Source organism: Hyperolius riggenbachi, chromosome 4, assembly GCF_040937935.1.
Source record: "Hyperolius riggenbachi isolate aHypRig1 chromosome 4, aHypRig1.pri, whole genome shotgun sequence".
Taxonomy (NCBI): Eukaryota; Metazoa; Chordata; class Amphibia; order Anura; family Hyperoliidae; genus Hyperolius; species Hyperolius riggenbachi.
In genome coordinates, this window is record NC_090649.1 from 491,910,901 (window position 1) to 491,926,842 (window position 15,942).

At 49.0% G+C, this 15,942-nt stretch overlaps 1 protein-coding gene across 5 annotated transcripts in view; it reads left to right on the plus strand.

Annotated features, from left to right (window-relative positions):
• TTC7A (tetratricopeptide repeat domain 7A) overlaps positions 1-15,942 on the plus strand; it is a 464,279-nt gene that overhangs the window by 37,757 nt on the left and 410,580 nt on the right. The window lies entirely within an intron of this gene.

Below are 15,942 nucleotides of genomic sequence, written 5' to 3' on the forward strand. Positions count from 1 at the left end.
ATTATTATTCATATACATTATTATTATTATTACATTTATTTCACACAGTACATATACAAATCCCTGAAGCAGGAGGAATGACCTGACGCTGAAATCACCTGTTGTGTTATCACTGCAAAAATCCGTCATGTGACAGGAAGTGTCATCACTTCCTGACAGGAAGTGTCCTCAGTTTGGGAGATGGATGACCTGGGACACCATGGTGGGGGCTTAAAGGATACCTCAGTCCTCACAATATTCATAAAATGACGCCATCTGTGTGTGTGGGGAGCAGTGCAATGACTTACTGCACCTCCTTTGCCCTGGCGTCAGCCTCTGTTTTCAAGAAAATCCGCCCGTTTTTAATCCCTGGTCAGCTGGGTCGGCACGTGCAGTATGTTATACCCGACGCGCTCACGCACTGGACTTCAGGTCGGCAGGGATCGTGGTCACAAAGTGCCCAAGCAGACATACTGTGCACGTGCTCCGGGGAAGTCTTCCTGCGGGAGTATGCGCGTACTCTGGCGGACATACTGTGCATGCGCCGACCCTGCCAACTAGGGATTAAGAACAGGTGGAATTTCTTGAAAACAGAGGCTGACGCCAGGGCAAGGGAGGTACGGTAAGTCACTGCATTACTCCTCACACACACACAGATGGCGTAATTTTATGAATATTTTGAGGACTGCGGTATCTTATAATGCAAACCCTAGACTTCCAACATCCTCCTTGACCCCATCACTGCTGGTCGGGGTGCTCGGAGCCAGGAGTTTTCTTTCGCACAGGAGTAGATATTGTCAATGAGATGCTATTAAATTCAGCATACATTCAAATTGAATACAAGGGGCTTGATTCACAAAGCGGTGCTTACAATTGGCACGCTTGTGAAAAACCCTATATCAAGCCATAAATCAGTTAGGTCGCGCTAATTAGCGCTCGCACGCAAAGTCCCACGTGCAAAACTTTGCATGCGCAAAGTCCGGTGCGCGCGAAACGGCGCACCAGGTGCGACAAAAACGGCACACCTGATGCGCCTATAACGTCGCATTGAATGCAACGTTATAGGCGCATCAGGTGCGCCGTGTTATGCGCACCGGACTTTGCACGCGACCTGATTTACAAATTCGGTGCTAACCTACTTAGAACCCAGTTAACACGTCCAAAGTGTTTAGGCGTGCTAACTAGGTTAGCACCGCTTTGTGAATCAGGCCCAAGTTATTAACCTCTTCTAAATGGGCCAGTAAAAATTGGTGGGAAACGCATTTGGTTGACCTACTTTCAAACTTCACACAGTATGCATTTAATTTGCATGCAAGCCTTTATTATGTGGGACGAAACCAGTCAGGCTATACATTAGGAGTGAGCGAGTGGGGAGAGGTAGACAATGGCCTCAATTCACTAAGATTATCTCCTGTCTTTAATAACTCTTCTAGAGTTGTTACCATGGTGATAAGGCATGTAGTATTCAGGAAACATTTTACCTCAGGCAAACCTAAAGTTAACTCTTCTGTCTTTAAGTTAACTCTTCAATCCTTAAAATAACTCCAGAGTTAAAGACAGGCTATTAATTAACTACATGTGAAAATAACTACAGAGGAGGTAAATTAACTACAGAGGAGGTAACTTAAGGAATAAAAAGTTAAGATAAGTTTTCTCTTGCCTTATTATCTCCAGCATGATCTTAGTGAATTGAGGCCATTATAGTCAAGCCGGAATTATGTAAGACGAAACCGGTCGGGCTATACAGAAGGAGTGAGTGAGTCAGAAAAGGCAGATGTTATATTTAAGCCCAAATTGTTAGCATCTCAATGACACCCAATCAATAATTGCGCTCTTTGACGCAGTGCAATCCTATGGGCCATCAATCTATCGCTGCTCCAGTCGGTTGAGATTTTCTGGTCTGATTGTAATTTAATTTCGATCCAATTTTTGATCTAAATTGAATAAAGTTCCGGTTTGGTGCAGCATGTTGTGCTATAGATTTCTTTCCAGCAGGTTCCAGTGAAAAAAGGCGATGTTTGTATGGCTAGCTTTGGCCGGTATGATTGAACCAATTGACTCCGCCCTAACGATTGATGCGCGTGTAGCCTAGGCTAAGAAATGTGGGAGGGACATAAAACTCCCCCGGTATGCTGCTACAATGGATGGATGGATAGTTTATTCAGCATCTTTTTATGAACCAGCTTTGGTCTGACAGCTCTACTGCCCTTTAAGGGAAAAAACGGAATGCGCCACGTAGTAATCCAATTGTAATCCATCGCTCATCGTTTTTACTACCTGTTTATCAGTCTTTATAAACTAAGCATTACAGTTATGCTAACGGCATGTCGTCGTTCTCCTAATAGGGTTCCATGCGACCCGCACCGCATTCTGCGGAGTTATTTCCCAGAAATTGGAACAGTTAGAAGGCCAGGAAGCAGGCGTGGGGCGAGGCCTAGATTCTGTAGTGATCAGAGAACGGCACAGACAAGACAAATAACGTATATATTGCGCTTTTCTCCTGGCAGACTCAAAGCGACTGAGCTGCAGCCACTAGGGGGCGCTCTATAGGCCGTAGCAATGTTAGGGAATTTTGCCCAAGGTCTCCACACTGAATAGGTGCTGGCTCACTGAACAGGAAGTTGAAAAACAAAGAAGATCGAGAGCCCTAATAGTGCAGTATAGGTACACTATGGGCAGATTCGACCAAGAGACAAATTTGTCTCTAATCGAATCTGCCCATACACTACAGGCCGATTCCCGTCCGATTTCTGCATGAAATCAACAGGGAATCGGCTGAGCCGTCGCGTCTGCCCCGCCGCTGCCCCCAAAATGTATAAATGTGTGTTGTGTAGTGCATTTATACCTTACCTGTCCTGTAGCAGCTCGCCGGGTCCATCCGTCCATCTCGCCGGGTAACAGCCGCATACACGTTAGCGGCGCATAGCGTCTGACGTCAGCCGATATGCGCCATTGTGACATCAGAGCGCCGCCAGCGTGTATGCGGAACCCGCGTGGAGGCTGACACCGGACAGGTAATGTATAAATACACTACACTGCATACATTTATACATTGCGGCAGCAGCGGCAGGGGGTTTCGTCGTCTCGTCGCTCGTTCACAATTCGGCCGCCGTACTGCCGCGCACCCGACCAACCAACCTCGGCCCGACGTTTTCCACCATGCGCGATCTGTCCCGAAATTGGCCGCTTTGTCGTTCGGGCATGCACTTGGCAGCACCAATTTTCATTCAATTCGATTATAATAATCGAATTGGATGGTTGATTGGTTGATTGGTCGCCTAGTGTATGGCCCCCTTAAGTGAAACCAATTGGTCATAAGAATAAATATATGAGAATGTACTCACAAAGGTGGGTTACCTCTGAGAGGGGAGATTAGACCCGCCCCCACTCAGGTTTGAAATGTTGCTCTCTGTAGAAGTAGAAGATCGGGGGTAACACCCCTCCACCAAGGGTGGACACTCAGATTAAACAATTGTTCAAGACGGAGGCACCAGATAAGGATAAAATCGTTAAAAAAGTTTAAAAAAAGGGGGAGGTAGTGGTGGACTTACCTCCCACAAGTAGACACACGATCAGTCATTCACTGAAAAATATCTTTATTCAAATAGACTCCAGAGTGATAGCAGCGCGTTTCACGGGTTACATCCCGCTTCATCAGGAGGCGCTCATACCTGGTCTGGATCTTTACACGCTCCACATACTGCCTGATGAAGCAGGATGTAACCTGTGAAACGCGTTGCTATCACTCTGGAGTCTATCGGAATAAAGATATTTTTCAGTAAATAACTGATCGTGTGTCTACTTGTGGGAGGTAAGTCCACCACTTCCTCCCCTTTTTAAATGGTTTTATCTATGTTATCCTTATCTGGCACCTCCGTTTTGAACAGTTGAACAGGAAGAGCTGAGATATGAACCCCGGTCTCCTGTGTCAGATCCAGAGCCCAGCACAGCAGTGCAGGAGAAGAGAGGGATGCTGTCTGTGTCATCCTCTATGGCTTACAGATATTCACTGCTCTTCTGTTTAGGACGGTTCCCCTAAATGTTTGCACAGCTGGTCACCAGACTCTAAACATTTACGGTAGAGAACTTTGCATGAAAATGTAAATAAGAGATGAGGAATCTCTGTGTGTATCATTCTTCTATTTATTATACTTCTGTAAGGTAAAAGCAGTTATAGTCTGACACTGAGATACAATACATATCTGCCTCCCAGCTTCTAACGGCCCCTATAGGTTTTTTTACACGTCTTTGTCCCAAAATAGTGTCACCGGGGCAAAAAATCAGAGTCCTGGGAGGGGGCAGGGCATGGGCTTCCACTCATCCTCCCTAGCACAGCGCTCTATAGGAGGGGCATAGCATGGGCTGCCACTCACCCTCCCCACCACAGTGCTCTATAGGAGGGGGCATGGCATGGGCTGCTACTCACCCTCCCCACAACAGTGCTCTATGGGAAGGGGCATGACATGGGCTGACACTCACAATCCCCACCACAGTGCTCTATAGGAGGGGGCATGGCATGGGCTGCCACTCACCCTCCTCATCACAGTGCTCTATGGGAGGGGACATGGCATGGGCAGCCACTCCCCCTCCCCACAACAGTGCTCTATGGGAAGGGGCATGACATGGGCTGCCACTCACCCTCCTCATCACAGTGCTCTATGGGAGGGGACATGGCATGGGCAGCCACTCACCCTCCCCACAACAGTGCTCTATGGGAAGGGGCATGACATGGGCTGACACTCACCCTCCCCACCACAGTGCTCTATAGGAGGGGGCATGGCATGGGCTGACACTCACCCTCCTCATCACAGTGCTCTATGGGAGGGGACATGGCATGGGCAGCCACTCACCCTCCCCACAACAGTGCTCTATGGGAGGGGGCATGGCATGGGCAGCCACTCACCCTCCCCACCACAGTGCTCAATGGGAGGGGGCACGGCATGGGCTTCCACTCACCCTCCCCACCACAGCGCTTTATGGGAGAGGGCATGGCATGGGCTGCCACTCAGACTCCCCACCACAGTGCTTTATGGGAGGGGGCATGGCTATGAAAGGGGGTATGCTGCCACTCACACTCCCAACCACAGTGATCTATGGGAGGGGGCATGGCATGGGCTGCTACTTACCTTCCCCACCACAGTGCTCTATGGGAGGGGCATGGCATGGGCTGCCACTCACCTTCCCCACCACAGTGCTCTATGGGAGGGGCATGGCATGGGCTGCCACTCACCTTCCCCACCACAGTGCTCTATAGGAGGGGGCATGGCATGGGCTGCTACTTACCTTCCCCACCACAGTGCTCTATGGGAGGGGCATGGCATGGGCTGCTACTTACCTTCCCCACCACAGTGCTCTATGGGAGGGGCATGGCATGGGCTGCCACTCACCTTCCCCACCACAGTGCTCTATGGGAGGGGCATGGCATGGGCTGCTACTTACCTTCCCCACCACAGTGCTCTATGGGAGGGGCATGGCATGGGCTGCCACTCACCTTCCCCACCACAGTGCTCTATGACAGGGGCATGGCATGGGCTGCCACTTCCACTCCCCACCACAATAGTCTCTTAGAGGGGGCATGGCATAGGCTGCTACTCCCACTCCCCACCACAACAGTCTCTGGGAGGGGGCATGGCATGGGCTGCCACTCCCACACTTAGGGCTCTTTCACATTACCAAATGCACAAACCCATTTCTTGCATGTGTTAATGGCCTTGGCGTTGCGGTGGAGCGGCGGTAGTTCTAATTTACCTGGTTGGAAAACTCTGCGGCTGGACGTTACGCAGCTCCCAGATACGTTGTAACGTAACGCTCTGAAACGCTTCGTTTAACGTGAAAGTTAACATAAAAGTCAAATAGACTTTCATGTTACCTTTCTTACTGCAGCCTAGGAGCCATCTGTCAAAACTCACAGATTGGCTTCTAGTGTGAAGGAGGCCTAAGGATCCATCGTCAGGTGAGCATTGAGCTTTAGCTGGATATGTACTGGTAGTGTGTATGTGTTAGCAGTAGAAGAATAAGCAGAACGTTGTACAGACACTCTCCGCTTGGCTCTGCCTCTCCGGGACCTGCTGTTCCTGCGGTAGAAGCAGAACGTTGTACAGACACTCTCTGCTTGGCTCTGCTTCTCCTGGACCTGCTGCTTCTGTGCGCTGCTTGTGAGAGTTCTGATTCATAATTATACTCTCATTGCTGCCCGTTGTCTGTTGTTGTGTGACGTCACGTGTTCCTGTGGTAGAAGCAGAACGTTGTACAGACACGCTTCGCTTGGCTCTTTCCCTGCCTTGCAGTAACATAATAGGCAGAATGTTGTACAGACACTCTCCGCTTGGCTCTGTGTCTCCAGGACCTGCTGCTTCTGTGCTCTGCTTGTAAGTGTTCTGATTAGTGATTGTACTCTTGTTAGTGCCCGTTGTCTCTGCTGTCCTGTGCTCTTGTCACTCTGCGACCTGCTGCTTCTGCTGCTTGTGAGTGTTCTGATTGGTGATTGTACTCTCGTTAGTGCCCGTTGTCTGCTGTCCTGTGCTTTCGCCGCTCTGTAACCTGCTGCTTCTGCTGCTTGTCAGTGTTCTGATTAGTGATTGTACTCTTGTGGGTGCCCGTTGTCTGCTGTCCTGTGCTGTCGCCGCTCTGTGACCTGCTGCTTCTGCTGCTTGTGAGTGTTCTGATTGGTGATTGTACTCTCGTTAGTGCCCGTTGTCTGCTGTCCTGTGCTGTCGCCGCTCTGCGGCCTGCTGCTTCTGCTGCTTGTGAGTGTTCTGATTGGTGATTGTACTCTCGTTAGTGCCCGTTGTCTGCTGTCCTGTGCTGTCGCCGCTCTGCGACCTGCTGCTTCTGCTGCATGTGAGTGTTCTGATTGGTGATTGTACTCTCGTTAGTGCCCGTTGTCTGCTGTCCTGTGCTGTCGCCGCTCTGCGGCCTGCTGCTTCTGCTGCTTGTGAGTGTTCTGATTGGTGATTGTACTCTCGTTAGTGCCCGTTGTCTGCTGTCCTGTGCTGTCGCCGCTCTGCGACCTGCTGCTTCTGCTGCGTGTGAGTGTTCTGATTGGTGATTGTACTCTCGTTAGTGCCCGTTGTCTGCTGTCCTGTGCTGTCACCGCTCTGCGACCTGCTGCTTCTGCTGCGTGTGAGTGTTCTGATTGGTGATTGTACTCTCGTTAGTGCCCGTTGTCTGCTGTCCTGTGCTGTCGCCACTCTGTGGCCTGCTGCTTCTGCTGCTTGTGAATGTTCTGATTGGTGATTGTACTCTCGTTAGTGCCCGTTGTCTCTGCTGTCCTGTGCTGTCGCCGCTCTGTGACCTGCTGCTTCTGCTGCTTGTGAATGTTCTGATTGGTGATTGTACTTTTGTTAGTGCCCGTTGTCTCTGCTGTCCTGTGCTGTCGCTGCTCTGCGACCTGCTGCTGCTTGTGAGTGTTCTGATTGGTGATTGTACTCTCGTTAGTGCCCGTTGTCTGCTGTCCTGTGCTGTCGCCGCTCTGCGACCTGCTGCTTCTGCTGCTTGTGAGTGTTCTGATTGGTGATTGTACTCTCGTTAGTGCCCTTTGTCTGCCGTCCAGTGCTGTCGCCCGCTCTGCGACCTGCTGCTTCTGCTGCTTGTGAAGGTTCTGATTGGTGATTGTACTCTCGTTAGTGCCCGTTGTCTGCCGTCCTGTGCTGTCTCTGCTCTGCGACCTGCTGCTTCTGCTGCTTGTGAGTGTTCTGATTGGTGATTGTACTCTCGTTAGTGCCCGTTGTCTGCCGTCCTGTGCTGTCTCTGCTCTGCGACCTGCTGCTTCTGCTGCTTGTGAGTGTTCTGATTGGTGATTGTACTCTCGTTAGTGCCCATTGTCTGCTGTCCTGTGCTGTCACCGCTCTGCGACCTGCTGCTTCTGCTGCTTGTGAGTGTTCTGATTGGTGATTGTACTCTCGTTAGTGCCCGTTGTCTGCTGTCCTGTGCTGTCGCCGCTCTGCGACCTGCTGCTTCTGCTGCTTGTGAGTGTTCTGATTGGTGATTGTACTCTCGTTAGTACCCGTTGTCTGCTGTCCTGTGCTGTCGCGGCTCTGCGACCTGCTGCTTGTGCTGCGTGTGAGTGTTCTGATTGGTGATTGTACTCTCGTTAGTGCCCGTTGTCTCTGCTGTCCTGTGCTGTCGTCACTCTGCGACCTGCTGCTTCTGCTGCGTGTCAGTGTTCTGATTGGTGATTGTACTCTCGTTAGTACCCGTTGTCTGCTGTCCTGTGCTGTCGCCGCTCTGCGACCTGCTGCTTCTGCTGCTTGTGAGTGTTCTAATTGGTGATTGTACTCTCGTTAGTGCCCGTTGTCTGCTGTCCTGTGCTGTCGCCGCTCTGCGACCTGCTGCTTCTGCTGCTTGTGAGTGTTCTGATTGGTGATTGTACTCTCGTTAGTGCCCGTTGTCTGCTGTCCTGTGCTGTCGCCGCTCTGCGACCTGCTGCTTTTGCTGCTTGTGAGTGTTCTGATTGGTGATTGTACTCTCGTTAGTGCCCGTTGTCTGCTGTCCTGTGCTGTCGCTGCTCTGCGACCTGCTGCTTTTGCTGCTTGTGAGTGTTCTGATTGGTGATTGTACTCTCGTTAGTGCCCGTTGTCTGCTGTCCTGTGCTGTCGCCGCTCTGTGACCTGCTGCTTCTGCTGCTTGTCAGTGTTCTGATTGATGATTGTACTCTCGTTAGTGCCCGTTGTCTGCTGTCCTGTGCTTTCGCCTCTCTGTGGCCTGCTGCTTCTGCTGCTTGTCAGTGTTCTGATTAGTGATTGTACTCTTGTTAGTGCCCGTTGTCTGCTGTCCTGTGCTGTCGCCGCTCTGTGACCTGCTGCTTCTGCTGCTTGTGAAGGTTCTGATTGGTGATTGTACTCTCGTTAGTGCCCGTTGTCTGCTGTCCTGTGCTGTTGCTGCTCTGCTTCTGCTGCTTGTGAGTGTTCTGATTGGTGATTGTACTCTCGTTAGTGCCCGTTGTCTCTGCTGTCCTGTGCTGTCGCCGCTCTGCGACCTGCTGCTTCTGCTGCTTGTGAGTGTTCTGATTGGTGATTGTACTCTCGTTAGTGCCCGTTGTCTCTGCTGTCCTGTGCTGTCGCCGCTCTGTGACCTGCTGCTTCTGCTGCTTGTGAGTAATCTGATTGTTGATTGTACTCTCGTTAGTGCCCGTTGTCTCTGCTGTCCTGTGCTGTCGCCGCTCTGCGACCTGCTGCTTCTGCTGCTTGTGAGTGTTCTGATTGGTGATTGTACTCTCGTTAGTGCCCGTTGTCTCTGCTGTCCTGTGCTGTCGCCGCTCTGTGACCTGCTGCTTCTGCTGCTTGTGAGTAATCTGATTGTTGATTGTACTCTCGTTAGTGCCCGTTGTCTCTGCTGTCCTGTGCTGTCGCCGCTCTGCGACCTGCTGCTTCTGCTGCTTGTGAGTGTTCTGATTGGTGATTGTACTCTCGTTAGTGCCCGTTGTCTCTGCTGTCCTGTGCTGTCGCCGCTCTGTGACCTGCTGCTTCTGCTGCTTGTGAAGGTTCTGATTGGTGATTGTACTCTCGTTAGTGCCCGTTGTCTCTGCTATCCTGTGCTGTCGCCACTCTGTGACCTGCTGCTTCTGCTGCTTGTGAAGGTTCTGATTGGTGATTGTACTCTTGTTAGTGCCCGTTGTCTGCCGTCCTGTGCTGTCGCCGCTCTGTGACCTGCTGCTTGTGAGTGTTCTGATTGGTGATTGTACTCTCGTTAGTGCCCGTTGTCTGCCGTCCTGTGCTGTCGCCGCTCTGTGACCTGCTGCTTGTGAGTGTTCTGATTGGTGATTGTACTCTCGTTAGTGCCCGTTGTCTGCCGTCCTGTGCCGTCGCCGCTCTGTGACCTGCTGCTTGTGAGTGTTCTGATTGGTGATTGTACTCTCGTTAGTGCCCGTTGTCTGCCATCCTGTGCTGTCGTCACTCTGCGACCTGCTGCTTCTGCTGCTTGTGAATGTTCTGATTAGTGATTGTACTCTCGTTAGTGCCCGTTGTCTGCTGTCCTGTGCTGTCGCCGCTCTGCGACCTGCTGCTTGTGCTGCTTGTGAGTGTTCTGATTGGTGATTGTACTCTCGTTAATGCCCGTTGTCTCTGCTGTCCTGTGCTGTCGCCACTCTGCGACCTGCTGCTTCTGCTGCTTGTGAGTGTTCTGATTGGTGATTGTACTCTCGTTAGTGCCCGTTGTCTCTGCTGTCCTGTGCTGTCGCCACTCTGCGACCTGCTGCTTCTGCTGCGTGTGAGTGTTCTGATTGGTGATTGTACTCTCGTTAGTGCCCGTTGTCTCTGCTGTCCTGTGCTGTCGCTGCTCTGTGTCCTGCTGCTTCTGCTGCTTGTGAATGTTCTGATTGGTGATTGTACTCTCGTTAGTGCCCGTTGTCTGCCGTCCTGTGCTGTCGCCGCTCTGTGACCTGCTGCTTGTGAGGGTTCTGATTGGTGATTGTACTCTCGTTAGTGCCCGTTGTCTGCTGTCCTGTGCTGTCGCCGCTCTGTGACCTGCTGCTTGTGAGTGTTCTGATTAGTGATTGTACTCTCGTTAGTGCCCGTTGTCTCTGCTGTCCTGTGCTGTCGCTGCTCTGCGACCTGCTGCTTCTGCTGCTTGTGAATGTTCTGATTTGATGGAATGTGATTTCTTTTCCTGAGTATATCTGTAATCTGCCTCCCTATCTGCTGATCTTTACTCTCTGCAGCCAGCGCACCTCGAGGCCTCAGCTGATCTCATCCAATGGTATGTAATGGCGAAAGTCACTGCATGTCTCTGCATGTCTTATCAAGCAACGCACGGTGTCATTCCAGGCATAATGAGAGCTTTATATCCATGACAATCAAATAAAGCCGCACCCAGTAAAGGGTGAATGAATGTAAATATGGGACAACTGAAGGGAGAGGGATATGAAGGCTGCCATATTTATTTCCTTGTAAACAATACCAGTTCCCTGGCTGTCCTGCTGATATTTCATTCATCAGTAGTGTCTGAATCACACACCTGAAATAAGCATGCAGCTAATCCAGCTACACTTCTGTCAGAGCACCTGATCTGCTGCATGCTTGTTCAGGGGCTATGGCTAAAAATGTTAGAGGCAGAGGATCAGCAGGACAGCCAGGCAATGTGCATTGTTCAAAAGAAAATAGATATGGCAGCCTCCATATCCCTCTAAAATGTTGTCCTTTAAATGGCAAGTATGCTAAGTCAGTTGTATTGCTTCAGTCATTTTGCCCCTTTATGCCATTAGCAGCTTCAGTAGAGTTACCTCGTTTGAGATAAGTGCACTGATTTTGTCTGCAGAACTCTTTGTGCTGTAAATTCTTGGAATGCTTTGCTGTCTCTCTGCAAGCAGAGGATATAAAAACTTAAAGCAGAAGCCCTCTATTATTATCTCACACTGCCCCCTAGTGATATGTGGCCATAAATAAACATTACAGCAGTACTAATTAGAAGCAAGGAAATGTAACAAATAAGAAATTTAAAAAATTGTACTAAAGTAAATTGTCCTGGAGCACTTGCAAGCCTCTAAATAAATTGGCTGCTAAAGGGTTAAAGTGTACCCGCAGTGATACATGAATAAAGTAATTGTGGCCCCATGTACAATGCTGACTGTTCATCCATCTCGGCCTGCTCATTAGTAATGTGATCCCCTCAGTCATGCTCCGATGGTCAGAGCCGTTGAACGTAGCTCTACTCAGATGCGGTGCAGCCTCTGCCTCTCTCCGCCCATATTGTGACATCAGTGCCCGCCCACCTTCTCCTTTCCAAGCACCGCAAGGTGAAAGTGGGCAGGCTTGTTCGTCACACTGTGGGCGGAGAGGGGCGTCGCCTGGCACTAAAACCAGGTGGAGCTCTGGGCGACTGCTTAAAAGAGACCTTAACTGACGGGGAAAAGAATTTCACTGACCTGCGGCTTCCACCGGCCCCCTGCAGATGTCCTGTGACCGCGCCGATTCTCTGGTCCCCCGCAGCGAGCCATTTTCGTTTCGGGCCACTGCGCCTGCATGGACCTGGCCACAGGCATCCTTGATCACGCTCCCATTGCCGACACCATCCTACGCATGCCCAGTATGAGAAATCACCTACTGCGCATGCGCAGGATGGCGACGGGAGCGTGAACGGTATGTTCAGGCGTAGTGGCAGTGGGCCATGTCTGCAGGGGGCCGGTAGAAGCCCTATGTAAGTCAAACTCCTGTTTTTCCCCCTCAGTTAAGGTTCCTTTTAATCAGGTTTGCTGAGATTAAAGTGGACCTGAACTCAGAACTTCCTCTGTGCATTAAAAGATAAGCAACAGCATAATCTTTAAAGCGGAATGAAACCCAGCATTTCTTCTTTGCTCTAAAAGATTATTTACAGCATATTATATACTACCACCATTTTTTTTTACTAGAACAGCATTCAACTAGTTAAACACAGGACTTCAAAGTTTCCTGCAGGGAAAGCTGGACGCATCCGAACTGGAGATAATGTTATCTTGTGTTTACATTCCTCACTTGATACAATTAAGTAAATACTTCTCTGACTGCAGACTCTCCTGGACACAGACAGACACTCAGAAAGCATTTCTGCGTACATTACAAGATGGATAAACCAGTTATGAATAAAATGCAAAGGCAGCTCTCAGAGCAAAATAAATTGTATTTTGGGAACTTGTAATTTCTAAATGAATAATAATACTTCTGCACAAAAGCAAATATGATAACCGTATGGCATATATAAAGGAAACATGTTTTTATTGAATATTATGTCAGGGTTTTATACCATTTTAAAGAGGATCCGTAAAAATAAAAACAGCCCCTGAGGGACATTTACCCCGGGAGGGGGAAGCCTCTGGACCCTAATGTGGCTCCCCCATCCCCCCCCCCCCGTCCTCCTCTGTCCGTCGGTTACACCGCTGGCAGCCCCCGAACACCAGAGAGGTAAAAAATTACCTACCAAGATCCAATAGCAGCTTTCCGATCGGGTTCAGGCAGAGATAGCTGAGCCCGATGAGGTCCGCTCTACTGTGTGCCTGCTCTGTAGATTAGAATGACTATTTCTGCCTCAGCCCGACGGAAAGCAGCTACTGCGCCTGCGCTGGATCTTGGTAGGTAAATATTGCATTGCTGGCGCCTCTTTCGGATCGGTCAAAACAACCATTAGTCGACCACTTCGATCTCTGCCAGATTAGATCATTATGATCGAGTCTGCGGGATATCGATGCCACACATCGAAGAATGTATGTGCAACGTTATTTTTCACCGCAACTTGAAAGAGAGATAATTGATGAGATACACAGATAAGGAGAGATAATACATAAGATACCAGCTTACATGGAAATATAGCAAAGAAATGAACAGCGCTACTTAAAAACAGATGAGTGCTTACCTGCAAAAGAGTGCAAGCCCCACTCATGGGATAAAATACACACTGAGCACACACATGACCTGTCTACCACTTGGAGGATGTTAGTTTCCTATAACAGCTTGCATGCAATTTGTTAGGTACTCGTCCCTCCCACTGTCGAAGAAGTCAATCCTCCATGGGAGGGGGACCTAACACTAACTAAATCCTACCTATGCATATGCATAGCCTGGGCGCGCTACCAAATAAAATTGAGAATTGCGCAAAAAAGTGGGATCAGCGCATCACCAGGCCGCCTCTGGTAGTGCGCAATTCTCAATTTTATTTGGTAGGCCGCCCAGGCTATGCATATGCATAGGTAGGATTTAGTTAGTGTTAGGTCCCCCTCCCATGGAGGAAAGACTTCTTCGACAGTGGGAGGGACGAGTACCTAACAAATTGCATGCAAGCTGTTATAGGAAACTAACATCCTCCAAGTGGTAGACAGGTCATGTGTGTATGCTCAGTGTGTATTTTATGCCATAAGTGGGGCTTGCACTCTTTTGCAGGTAAGCACTCATCTGTTTTTAAGTAGCGCTGTTCATTTCTTTGCTATGTTTTTAAATTTATTTCTGGTCAGCTGCTCCCACTTAACAGTTTTGCCTTTGGTGTATATGCAGAGCTTCTGTTTGGGTTCAAGGTGCGTTTGTAGTTCCTGGGGGGGCTCAGCGCATCTCTGAGCTGAGGCCATTCAGAGGCGGCCTGGTGATGCGCTGATCCCACTTTTTTGAGCTTACATGGAAAGGTTGAAACTGGACCAATCAGAATGCAGGAAGTGTCATCGATTGGCTCATTTCCAAGCTGTATACATTTACCACGCAAATTATTATCACCTCATGGACTGCCTCTAGCAGTGATTTATACTATATAGTTTGATGTAAGCAGAGTATCCCTTTAAAGTGGACCTGAACTCTTGCACAGGACAGAAGAAAACCAGAGAGAAATACACCCTGTATGTATTTAGAGAGTTTAACCTGTTTAATTCCACCTCATCTCTCAGCTGTGTTAGCTGGCTTCCTCAGCAGAACAGATAATTTGTAAACACAGGATGTTAACCCTATGTCTGCTTCCATGAAAGTAAGAAGTAGACACACTGCAGATGTATTGCAGGATTTGTATCAGCTCTGTAACAAAGAAATGTTTTCCTTTAAAGGTTATTATGCTGTTGCTTATCTTTTAGAGCAGAGAGGAAGTTCTGAGTTCAGGTCCGCTTTAGGTCTTCAGCTATTTGCTTGTAAACTCGCTGTAGAGAAGCCTCTCTAGTCTGTTCTCAGTGCTCTCTGCCTGCAGCTGACCCCCGGAGCTCCCAGCTGGGAATAGTGTCCCCTCCACTTCTTGTTTTTGTTGATCCCCTTCCAGAGAGTTCTGCACGTCATTCATAAATCACCACGTCCAATGAGAGGCGTTTCCATGGCCTGTTTACTGAACTTGGCATCCGGTGTAATTTATTGCCATCAATGCTTTTTGCACAAGTTCCAAAATATACTGGTGGTCCCAACTTACAAACAGGTTCTATTCTGGGAGATTGTAAGTTGAATTAGTTTGTAAGTTGAGTCACATGCTAAACATAGTGAAACGTGAATAAATGGTTTACTTTTGGATAACTCTGGATTTGGACATATAGTAAAGATTTTTTTTTTGTTGCTTTCAGTGTGTTTTTAATATGTTTTCAATTATCAACAGTATATAAAATATTATAACAGAACAACAAAAATATGTACCGTATATGCTTGGATATAAGTGACCTCAATGTCTGACCCTCTAAAGTTGGAATTTTTTAATGACTCCAGTATAAGCATACTTAGGAAAGTTACTGGTTGCACTTGGGGACCAGGCGGGGTTAATGGCTGCACTGTAAAAAGCAGGGGATGGGAAACCAATTTGGCTGAGAGATCCATAAACGCCACATATTTAAAAATGTATTTCCGTGAGAGACATACAATATGTTTCAAACTGGCACAGTGCGCATGCACAGCAGAGGGCTCATGTCCCTGTTGCCATGGTGATGTATATACAGTCGATTCTCCTGGCAGCGGAAGTGTCAGACACGTCTTCAGCCTCTCTTGGGTTTCAGTAAGATCAGTAATTTCCCCGAGAGCCAGACAGGAGAAATACCGACTAACAGCTTGTACAATTAGCTAGCTGGGGGTTGATTCACTTTGTAGGATGAGATCCCTGCACTTTGGCCCAATAGGCTACCTGTCAAGTGACAGACAGTCTGTTGGGCCAATCAAAGTCCCAGGATCTTGTCCTACAAAGTCACTGGACCTGACAGGATCCAGGGTGGGACAATTGGAGCGGCCGTTTGTTTTGGGGGGGAGTGCCAGTAAGTTAGTAGTGCAGCAGTAGCATGTCTACTTTTAAACTGTTACTTGCGCTGCCACACTAAGCTGTGCTGCTTGAGCAGTGTAGCTTAGTGAATTAACCCCCTTATGATTTGGCTCCCCCAAGCCATAGGTTCCCTACCCGTTTGTATTGCAGTATTGCAGCCATTAACTCCTCCTGCAGCCTGTAACCCTCCTGGTCCCAAAGTGCAGCAATTATCCACTCCTCCACCCCCCTAGTATGCCAATATCTTTCACCCCCCCCCCCCCATAATCACCCCAATATAATTAGAACAGGCAGCCT